The sequence below is a fragment of the Meles meles genome, chromosome 4 (assembly GCF_922984935.1).
Source record: "Meles meles chromosome 4, mMelMel3.1 paternal haplotype, whole genome shotgun sequence".
In the NCBI taxonomy this organism is placed as follows: Eukaryota; Metazoa; Chordata; class Mammalia; order Carnivora; family Mustelidae; genus Meles; species Meles meles.
The window spans coordinates 127,507,425-127,520,049 of record NC_060069.1 but is presented as its reverse complement, the minus strand read 5'-3'; positions in this window follow the sequence as shown (position 1 = coordinate 127,520,049).

Genomic DNA, 12,625 nt, shown 5'->3' with positions numbered 1-12,625 from the left:
CTCACTTTAAATCTGGAGGTGTCTTCGCGTTTAAAATGAGTTTCTTGTAGGCAACATACTGATGGGTTTTGTTTTTTTATCCATTCTGATACCCTGTGTCTTTTGATTGGGGCATTTAGCCCATTAACATTCAGGGTAACTATTGAGAGATATGAATTTAGTGCCATTATTAGTCTGTAAGGTGACTGTTACTGTATATTGTCTCTGTACCTTTCTGATCTACTACTTTTAGGCTCTCTCTTTGCTTAGAGGACCCCTTTCAATATTTCCTGGAGACCTGGTTTGGTGTTTGCAAATTCTTTCAGTTTTTGTTTGTCCTGGAAGCTTTTGATCTCTCCTTCTATTTTCAATGATAGCCTAGCTGGATAGAGTATTCTTGGCTGCATGTTTTTCTCGTTTAGTGCTCTGAATATATCATGCCAGCTCTTCCTGGTCTGCCAGGTCTCTGTGGATAAGTCTGCTGCCAATCTAATATTTTTACCATTGTATGTTACAGACTTCTTTTCTCGGGCTGCTTTCAGGATTTTCTCTTTGTCATTAAGACTTGTAAATTTTACTATTGGGTGATGGGGTGTGGACCTATTCTTATTGACTTTGAGGGGGGTTCTCTGCATCTCCTGGATTTTGATGCTTGTTCCCTTTGCCATATTAGGGAAATTCTCTCCAATGATTCTCTCCAATAGACCTTCTGCTCCCTTCTCTGTTTCTTCTTCTTCTGGAATCCCAATTATTCTAATGTTGTTTTGTCTTATGGTCGAATTCTCCCCTCATGGTCCAGTAGCTGTTTGTCCCTCTTTTGTTCGGCTTCTTTATTCTCTGTCATTTGGTCTTCTATATCACTAATTCTTTCTTCTGCCTCATTGATCCTAGCAGTGAGAGCCTCCATTTTTGATTGCACCTCATTAATAGCTTTTTTGATTTCAACTTGGTTAGATTTTAGTTCTTTAATTTCTCCAGAAAGGGCTTTAATATCTCCAGAGAGGGTTTTTCTAATATCTTCCATGACTTTTTCGAGCCCGGCTAGAATGTTCAGAATCGTCATTCTGAACTCTTGATCTGACATATTACCAATGTCTGTGTTGATTAGGTCCCTAGCTGAAGCAGAAAAATCTTAACAGATACATTCACAAATTCAGATCTAATTAAAAACTATATAAAGTTTTCCATCTTTATATTTCAAACAATACGAAATCACAGTTATTTATCTATGGTAAACTATAAAAACTGTAAGGCAGTATTAACTATTAATGAATGGAATTACATTTATATTAAATAAATATGAAAAGTTTAAAAACTGTATTTCACCTAGCCTCAATCACATTTTGATAGAGAGACGCATCTCTTTAATATTTAAGACATTAAAAATATTGGTATTAAAGAACAAACAAAAAAAAAATTTTTAAACATTATATTTCTTAGCACTATAATGGTAAAGTAACAGAAGTCACAATTTACATAACTAAATACTTTAAGAGAAAAATTTATTCCTTAAAAAACATTCTTCAAAGAGCCTTGTGAATATATTTATAAACTTGTAGTGCTATAGCATTAATGGTAATTAATATAATAAAATTCATATTGTTTGAACAATATGTCTGTTATTTTTGAGATGCCTTTATAAAAGAAATTTGAAGATGTATTATAGGACCAGTAGAGAATTTCTTCTCTAATTTCCATATGTCTTATAAATTTTCCCTTTAGCTCTAGGAAAGTTTAATTAAGATATTTAGTCATGTATTAAACCTTAAATTTAGAAACTAAGTGACTGAATATTTTCCTAGCTACATTATCTCACTATCATCAATGTCCTCTCCTTAAAGACCAAAAGGAACGCATCTGCAGTTGCAACAGTGAACTACCCACACACTAGAATGAACTGTCCAGCATCCGAGTTAGAGGGTATTTGAATAAACTTACTCTAAGTTTTGGACTTATGTTCTGTGATTTTTCAGGAGCATTTAAGAAGCAGGTTATTTGTTCTTTGATTGGATTGGTTTTACTATCAGGAAATGGGGGTAGTTCTGTGACGTGATTACATCACATAATTGTGTGACTCCAGGGAGACTAAAACTGTAATTAGTAGAGACAAGAGTCACTCATTCTAGTCAGAATAGGGAGAAGCTTGGTTATTTTTATGGTGTAGACAATGCTCATTGTCTGTGTTCAGACAGGCATAGAGACTGGTCTTATTTTTATCTTGAACCAGTAGGTTCAGAGTAACTTTACAGATGTTGATATTCTGTGAAATTGTTCATGTGCAACAGAAGAACGCTGAGCCTACCTGTCATATTTCAGATATCAAGGGCTACTTTTCTATTTCTCACTAACCTGTGAAAGATTTCTCTTAATTTATATATCTCTATCTATTGTCAGTTTCTTGTTTTCACTTTTAATCTTATTCTTTTCTCATTCAGCATTTACAGTGATTTTAAAAACACATTCTGATCATTACCATTTCTCTTATAACCCTTCAATGGTACCTCTCTGCCTTCAGAATGTGGTCCAAACTCTTTAATGAGGACTAGAAAGGTCCTTAGTGCCTTTGTGCAGCCAGTTTGAGAGGTTTTGCTATAGCACCCTGACCTAATCAACACTTTGATATAGAAAACTGTCATTTACTCATTTTATGAAAAGTGTGAAGCAAATAAATATATTCTTAAGCTTCTCTTTCTAAACAGATTGTTGCTCTTAAACCCTTCATGTGAGCCCTCCAGTACAAATGACAGTGCACCTGTGTGTGTGTGTGTGTGTGTGTGTGTGTACATGCATGCACACACATTATCATCCCATCTTCCTCCAACTGTTATATAATTATTTTCTTTCTTCGAAGGTAACATTCTTTCTTTTAACTTAGAGAATTAGCTCATTATTTACAATGGATTAGACTGCTTCACTGCCGTTACTCTTGTTCTATTGTCCCACCCCTCCTCCAAACAGGATATTCTGATTCATCATTCATAGCTTAGCTTAGAAGTTACCCCCATTTATTTGTGGAATGAGCTAACATAACAGATCTCTTTCTTCTATTAATTTGGAAGCTCATTGAGAGTCCATGACATTTATGCTTTGTATTTTTAATATCCAGAACTTCATTTGTTCTGTTGGAGCGGTGGTTAATAAAGTTAGCTTCATATTAGTAACAATTTAGAATATCTTTTTAAAAATTTTTTTGAATATTTTATTTTTATTAATTTGCCAGAGACAGGAGGAGAGCACAAGCACAAGCAGGGGGAACAGTAGTCAGAGGGAGAAGCAGGATCCTTGCTGAACAAGAAGTCAGATGAAGGACTCCATCCCAGCACCCTGGGATCACAACCTGAGCTGAAGGCAGATACTTAACAACTACCCAGGCATGCCTGGAGTCTTTTAAACTGAAATTATTTTCACCTTTTTTTCCAACTTATGGTTATTAACATATATCATGGAGGGATGTACAATAATAATACTTTTGATTCTTGATTTAACCTACCTGTTCCATGTAACATTGAAAGAGAGGAAGGTTAATGTATCCAAGTATGTTCTGTCCTTGCACTCATTAACCATCATTAATCACTGATATTTTCTGAGTTAATGATAATCAGGGATCAAGGCTATTTTATTTTGGTTCACATTAGCTCTCTTTCCTTTTGAAATATAAACACATAAACCTACATCATAAAAAAAAAGGGAGATTTTCAACAACAAATTAAGCAACCCCACACACAAAAAAGGGAAATAATCAAGATTAGAGCAGAGATCAATGAGAAAGAAACTAGGCATACAGTATAACACATCAATGAAACTAGAAGCTGTTTTTTTGAAAGAATCAATAAGACCAAAAACCACTGGCCAAACTAATTCAAAAGAAAAGAGAGAGGACCTAAATTAATAAAGTTATGAGTGAGAAGGGAGAGATCACGACTAACACCAAGGAAATAGAAACAAGCATCATATATTATTATCAGCAGTTATATGCCAATAAGTTAAGCAACCTAGATGAAATGGATGCATTCCTGGAAACCTATAAACTTCCAAAATTGAATCAGGAAGAAATTGACAACCTGAATAGACAAATATCTAGTAATGAGATTGAAGCAGTGATCAAAAAGCTCCCCCAAAACAAGAGCCCAGGACCTGATGGATTCCCTGAAGAATTCTACCAAATATTCGAAGAGGAAATAATACCTTTTCTCCTGAAGTTGATTCAAAAAATAGAAACAGAAGGAAAACTTCTAGACTCTTTCTACGAAGCCAGCATTACCCTGATCACCAAACTAGGCAAAGACTTCACCAAAAAGGAGAATTTCTGACCAATATCCCTGATGAATATGGATGTTAGGAATCTCAACAAGATCCTAGCTAATAGGATCCAACAGTACATTTAAAAGATTATCCACTGTGACCAGGTGGGATTTATCTATGGGTTGCAAGGGTGGTTCAACATTCTCAAATCAATGAATGTTATAGAACAAATCAAGGAGAAGAGAGAATAACCACATGGTCCTCTCAATTGATGCAGAAAAAGCATTTGACAAGATACAGCATCTTTTCCTGATTAAAATGATTCAAAGTATAGGGAAAGAGGGAACATACCTCAACTTCATAAAATCTAACTATGAAAAACCCACAGTGAATATCATCCTCAGCTGGGAAAAGCTGAGAGCCTTCCCTTTGAGATCAGGAACATGACAAGGATGCCCGCTCTCACCACTCTTGTTCAACAAAGTACTAAAAGTGCTAGTAACAGCAACCAGACAACAAAAAGAAATTAAATGTATTCAAATTGGCAATGAAGAAGTTAAACTCTCTCTCACAGATGGCATGATAATTTATACGGAAAACCCCAGAGACTCCACCGCCAAACTACTAGAACTCATACAGCAATTCAGTAATGTGGCAGAATATAAAATCAATGGACAGAATTAGTTGCTTTCTTATATACTAACAATGAAAATATAGAAAGGGGAATTAGAGAATCAATTCCATTTACTATAGCACCAAGAACCATAAGATACTTGGAAATAAACCTAACTGGAGATATTAAGGATCTGTACTCGAAGAACTACAGAACACTCATGAAAGATATTGAAGAAGACACAAAAAGATGGAAAAATATTCCATGTTCTTGGATCAGAAGAATAAACATTGTTAAAATGTCTATACTGCTTAGAGACATCTATACTTTCAATGCCATCCTGATCAAAATCAAAAGCACTGGCATTTTTCAAAGAGCTGGAACAAACAATCCTAAAATCTCTATGGAACCAGAGGAGACCCTACATTGTTATGGAAATGTTGAAAAAGAAAAACAAAACTTGGGGCATTACATTGCCTGATATCAAGCTTTACTGCAAAGTTGTGATCACCAAAACAGCATGATGCTGTCACAAAAACAGACACATAGAACAGTGGAACAGAGAGCCCACATATGGACCCTCAAATCTATGGTCAAATAATCTTTGACAAAGCAGGAAAAAATATACAGTTGAAAAAAGGCAGTCTCTTCAATAAATAATGCTGGGAAAAATGGACAGCTATGCGTAAAAGAATGAAACTTGACCATTCTCTTACATCATACACAAAGATAAATTTGAATTGGATGAAAGCAGTAGAAATCCATCTGTACCCTAGAGGAGAACATAGGTAGTAACCTCTTCAACATCGGCCACAGCAACTTCTTTCAAGACATGTCCCCAAAGGCAAAGGAAACAAAAGCAAAAATGAACTTTTGGGATTTCATCAAGATCAAAAGCTTCTGCAAAGCAAAGGAAACAGTCAACAAAACAAAGGCAACCTACGGAATGGGAGAAGATACTCACAAATGACAGTACAGACAAAAGGTTGATATCCAAGATCTATAAAGAACTCCCCAAATTCAACACACACAAAACAGATAATCACGTCGCAAAATGGGCAGAAGACATGAGCAGACACTTCTCCAAAGAAGACATACAAATGACTAACAAACACATGAAAAAATGTTTACCATCACTAGCCATCAGGGAAGTTAAAATCAAAACCACATGAAGATACCATGTGTAAGATACCATTCTTACACAGTTAGAATGGCCAAAATTAACAGGACAGGAAACAACATGTGTTGGAGAGGATCAACCATTTAACTTAAAGCACACCACAGACTCTGGCAATTCCTTCTGAAACTTGAAAACTTGGAAAGTTTGGGAAGGAGAGATTATGATATATTTCCTTTGATAACATTGCCATAATTATCTTCCTGTTTCGGATCAGACTTAGCAAACTACTTGGCCTTCTCATTCAGTTTCTTTTGTGAAATGAGGTGTTGGATTAGATGATATTTACAAACATTTGTGTCTCCAACATTCTATAATACAACATTTACAACACCTTTCCCTCAACATTCCATATTTGGATTTAAATAATTTGTGGAGGTTCATTTATTGATTGATTTTTACTGTAGTTTTGGGTTTCTCTTGTGACTATCTTCAGACTTGGAATCCTCTTTGCTCTATTGGGTTTTCCCAGTCCTGCTTTTGAATGAACAATTGAATAAGAACCGACTTAAAAACTAAAGGAATTGGATGTGCAATGTGGAATCTCAATATCCTAGGAAAAAAAGAGAAGTCCTTAGCAGGAGAATCAATAAGGAACAAAAAAGTGTAAAAAATTGTGAATACAGTCCCAGGGAGAGGAATCAAAGTGGCTCACACAAAGACACAGTGCTGACCACATTAATCAACTGGAAAAGGTTCAGAGAAAAGACTTCACTATTCTCATAATAAAGGTAGAAGAAGTTCAGAAAAGGCTTTAAGAAAATACTCTGAGGTTGGTTGATCTCCCAGAGGGCCTAAGACAGCTAAATGTGAAAGTGTTCATAAAACAAAGAGATAAAAGAAAACACGGTCTGAAAGATCTTTCTACTGCACACTGACCCAACTTACGGCCTCAGAAATTTTGTTAGACCATTGATTTTAAATAGCTAAATAGAGGGAAAAGAACATTATGTTAAGCTTAGTCTCCTAGAGAAAACAAACTACTGAGGCTGAGGAAGGCTCTTACAACTACACCAAGATTTATTTTATACTAAAGACTGTATGGTAATACTTTATAAAATTTTAAAATGTATATGATCCTTTCAAAATTCCAAATACTAAGAAGTTCTTTGTAAACTGCTCCTTTCTGAAGCCTAACAATGCTTTGAAATTCGTGGAACCTAAAAATAAATAAATAAATAAATAAGAAGAAGGAAAAAAATGCCCAAAACCAAAAACAAAAAAACCTGATTTGGCAATGTTAAAGGAACAAAAGATAAAACATGACTGAAATATCTAAATTGTATGATCCATTTATTTAAAAAATCCACACTGGGAACCAGCAGAGAATGTATAAACACAGACCTATTTTAATGGTAACGACAGATATTCAGAGATGATAAAGACAGATATTCAGAGATAAGAAAAGATTTGGTAACATTCAAGGAAATGTTAATTCTGTCTCAACTTTTAAAAGTACACAAAATGTCCCTTTTCTAAATTTACAGAGTTTCCATTGTTGAAAGAGTTGAAAAAGATTTACACTTGGGATCAAAACTGAATATCTTATCATCTCATGGGACAGGGGGAGGAGGAGTAAGGAGAGAAAGAAGGGGAGGGAGAGAGAGAAAGAGAGATAGAGGGATTATCTGAGATGAATTTAGGTATCCTTTGATGAGCAGAACATAATGTGGCAGATCCCTGATAAATGAAAATCTGTATTTCAGAAGGAATATTTATAGTTTAAAATTTAAAAGTGTTCTTATAATCTACCAAAGTCATCCTACAGGCATATTTTAATGCCTTAAGAGAGGCCAATTTAAGTCTCCAATTTATTCACTTCATAAATAACATTCATGCATATTCATAAAAATTTAAGGTACTATTTTTTCAGTAAGAGTTAATATTTATTTTGCAATGGAAATTTCAGTTTAGGTGCTAACGTCTAACTAACTTGTAAACCTTAAGAAAGCACTTCAATTTTCCATAATAAAATAAATAATACAAAGATAAATGTTAAATAGCATTGAGTTCACCTTTTATACAGGATATGCTAGACAAAATGGACTCAATCTTGATACGTGACCCTAATTATAAACAGTTTGAACAGTCTTTAGATTTGAAAAAGGTTAAAATTATAGACATTTATTTACATTGTATAATGAATGAATAGAAGAATTAACTCATTGAGCCACAATTAAGTTGTCTTCAGAGAAAATGGCAATAAGAATTACAAAAGGAATAATAAATTGGCCTAAAGCTTTCACTTCACATGAATAGTTAGCTATGAGGTGTCATGAAGATGCCAAGAAATTCTCAAAATCCAATTCTTTTTCATTGAAAGAAATGATACATTATTAGGCACTTTTTAGAAGGCCATAAAAGGACAGTTGTCTAAATAAACAACAACAAAAAAAAGGATATTACAATGTCTAAACTGAAAAAATCAGCAATGTTTTAATTGAACTTGTACTTATTGTTTCAATTTGTTAAATAGGATCGTATATGTCTACTGTTAGATACTTCATGGATACGTTTTGCTTTTTTTTTAACCTTGAAACATAGGCTAGGTAGATTAAGAACAAAAATAGAAATAAAGGAAGGATTTATTCTTGAGCCTTGTATCTTTTCTTGAATCACATCACAATTCTTAAAAGGAGTAATTTTTTTTTAAAAGATTTTATTTATTTATTTGACAGAGAGAGAGAGATCACAAGTAGGCAGAGAGGCAGGCAGAGAGAGAGAGGAGGAAGCAGGCTCCCCACGGAGCAGAGAGCCTGATGCGGGGCTCGATCCCAGGACCCCGAGATCATGACCTGAGCCGAAGGCAGCGGCTTAATCCACTAAGCCACCCAGGCGCCCCAAGGAGTAATTTTTAGTACAGCAAAGTAACGCATGCTCCTTTCACTGTTGTTCATTAAATAATTTTCAGGTTTCACTTATCAAGTACCAGTTTCTTTTGCATAATTCCTTTGCCAATAATTATATGATAACCAAGGCTAAATTTCCTGTCAAACTTAATATTTAGCTGTACAAAATAACCAAATAAATTGTATCTTGCCTAAATCATTTGACTTAAGAAACTACTGTTTGAATTATGATGTTCCAAGGTAATGTAATACATATAATAAACCAAATATAGAATTAAATAATGATAATTTCAGTATCTTTTTACACAGCAACAGAGTTAGATTACCTTATTTAAAGATTCCAGAGAATTCCCTCAGAGCACACACAGCTATGTTCTTACTGGTTTTGAATATATTTTATATAGGTAACACTATACAACCATTCTTTATTATTCAATTATCAATATTCCATACAGAGCAATTTTTAAAATTTCTCTGTTAAATTGCATGGATTTAATCTGTGCATGTTTTTCAACTTCAATAAAGATCATTCTCTTTGCCTATTAAATACTTCAGTTAACCTTATATATAGTTATTATTTATAAGGCAACTCTGATCATTTAACCCAGATTCTAATGGAAAACCAATTTTACTAAGAGATCAAAGTTTCTGCAATTTCCCCTTGGGATTATACTCACAGAAATACTGGAAAGGAGGTGGTCAAGGGGAATTAAATCACATAGTAAAACAGGAAGGTATCTTGTGATGACTAAGTTCATAGAATTGTGGTGTTCGTACCTTTGCATGCACATACACACACAGCTCTTTCCTTTCCCCACATCCCCTCCTCTCCTCTTCCTCTCTCTTCTCTTTTCTGCTCTAGTCTCTTCCATCTTTTCACTCTCTTTCCTAATCCATCCATCCATCACACATTTATGAATATATGTCTGCATGTATCCATCCATCCAACCTTCATCTATCCATCTAACCAATAGATATATTAAAAATCGTTATTAGAGTAAAACACTACCCCAATTTTTGGTTAATAAACTTAAGTTAGAAATTTGCTTAAATATAAGGCTTGACTCTGGAGGCCATCAATGTTATGCATCAGTTATTGTTTACCTATACAGATCATGGCATTTTTAAGACAGAAACTGTTTAATTAAAATATACACATGCCCAAAACCATTGTTATACCTAAATAAATTAACAATTATTCTAATAACAAATATCTTGTCAGTGTTTTCTATGCTCTTATGTCTTATATTTTTTTATAATATGTTTTTATCAGGAACAATAACATCAAAAAAGTTAATAAACTGCCATTTACATTTCTCTTGAATTTCTTTTAATTCATAATTATTCCTACCATATATTGATTACTTTAAAAGGTGTTTTTTTTTTTTTAAGAAATTAGACTATTTATCCTGTTGAGTTGTGATTTTACTAAGTCTCTCCATGCAGTGTCATTCAATATATTGCTATGTATCCTATATTTTCTTTAAATTGGATGTTAATTCTAGAGTCTTGATTTGATTTTGATTTTTTGGACTTCTTTGTTTTTTCCAACATTACTTCATAGGTGATATAGTCTACCATTAGGAAGCACATACATGGCAATCATTATTTTTCCTAGCATCACAAAATATTGAATTTAGCTACCAATATCTATTATTTCATTATGGATGACAAAATGTTGAAATTCTATCTTCCCATCTTTATGTTTAGCTGGATACTACAAAGAAAATTTTTCCCTTAAAAATTCTTTGTCAACAAAACAAAAAATTATTTTTGTCAGCAAAACAAAGAGGGAACCCACAGAATGGGAGAAGATCTTTTCAAATGACACTACAGACAAAGGGCTGATATCCAAGATCTATAAAGAACTCCTCAAACTCAACACCCACAAAACAGATAATCATGTCAAAAAAGGGTCAGAAGACATGAACAGACACTTTTCCAAAGAAGACTTACAAATGGCTAACAGACACATGAAAAAGTTCATCATCATTAGCCATCAGGGGAACTCAAATCAAAACCACATTGAGATACCACTTTATACCAGTTAGAATGGCCAAAATTAATGAGACAGGAAACAACGAGTATTAGAGAGGATGTGGAGAAAAGGAAACCCTCTTACACTGTTGGTGGGAATGCAAGTTGGTGCAGCCACTTTGGAAAAGAGTGTGGAGATTCCTTAAGAAATTAAGAATAAAGCTACCCTATGACTCTGCAATTGCACTACTGGTTGTTTACCTCAAAGGTATAGATGTAGTGAAAAGAAGGGCAATCTGTACCCCAATGTTCATAGCAACAATGTCCCCAATCACCAAACTGTGGAAAGAGTCAAGATGTCCTTCAACAGACATATGTATAAAAGAAGATATGGTCCATATACACAATGGAATACTACACAGCCTTCAGAAAGTATGAATACCCAACTTTTGTATCAACATGGATGGGACTGGAGGAGATTATGTTGAATGAAATAAATTAAGCAGAGAAAGTCAATTATCATATGGTTTCACTTACTTGTGCAGCATAAGGAATAACATGGAGGACATTAAGAGAAGAAAAGGAAAAGTGAATTGGGGGAAATTGGAGGGGGGTGACGAAGTATGAGGGTCTATGGACTCTGAGAAACAAACTGAAGGTTTTGGAGGGGAAGAGTGTAGGGGGATGGGTGAGCCAGGTGGTAGGTATTAAGGAGGGCACATATTGCATGGAACACTGGGTGTGGTGCATAAACAATGAATCTTGGAACACTGAAAATAAAATAAAATTAAGATGTTAATTTTCTTTTTTTTTTCTTAATCTGAGACAGAGCTTGCACCAGGAAGACAAATTAAAAGCTTATTTCTCTTCATTTGCCAGAGTTCAGAATAATATGGAGCCACTTTCTAGAATCATTCAAGATGACCTCTGTGTTATTACCATACATTTTTAAGTAACACAGTATCTTGGATTCAGATGTATTTTGTATGTAAGTTTCTTCTTCTAATTATTACATGTATTGATGCTCAAAATTGTCCCATCATTGGCCACTCGGAGAAAATACATGATAGCTATTATGTCTTCTTGACATGACCTATTCTCTTTGGCAGTTTCCTTCTATTCTAGTATGACAAAACTTTTCTGTATTTCTTGTCACACAAACAGAATTAACTATTTCTACATGGAATCCTTATACATATTAGTGGGAATGACATTAAGAGGCCAGAATCTGTGTATAGTGATATTCATTGCTATTAAGTCATTGTTTCCATTCCTTTTCAGGGAAGAGAGTTAAAAAACACACATACATATGCACATGAGTCATAAGTTCATTCTGACATTCCTAGATCATATATACCATAATTTTGGATTTTTACTTAACTTTTCTGATTTTATATTTATGTGTTTTTTATACTTAAAAACTTGGTTCGTAACCACATTCTCATAATTAATCATTTGCTTTACGTGCAGTTTTTTGCATGTATGCCACTTTCAGAATAAAAACGCCAATATAATTATCAATAGTATGATTAGTGAGAATAGTTCATTTATTATACTTTCTTTTTCTCTTTAAGACATGCCCCATCAAATTACTATATTTTAAAATCAGTTAATATATTTACTCTATTTGTGCTATGCAACCAGGCTGACATAGTTAAATTCATGTTTTATTTTACTTCAACTTTTCATTAAAGTTTTAAATTTAAATCCAATTTACTTAACATGTACTATATTATTAGTTACAGAGGTATAATTTAGTGATTCATCAGTTGCATATAACATCCAGTC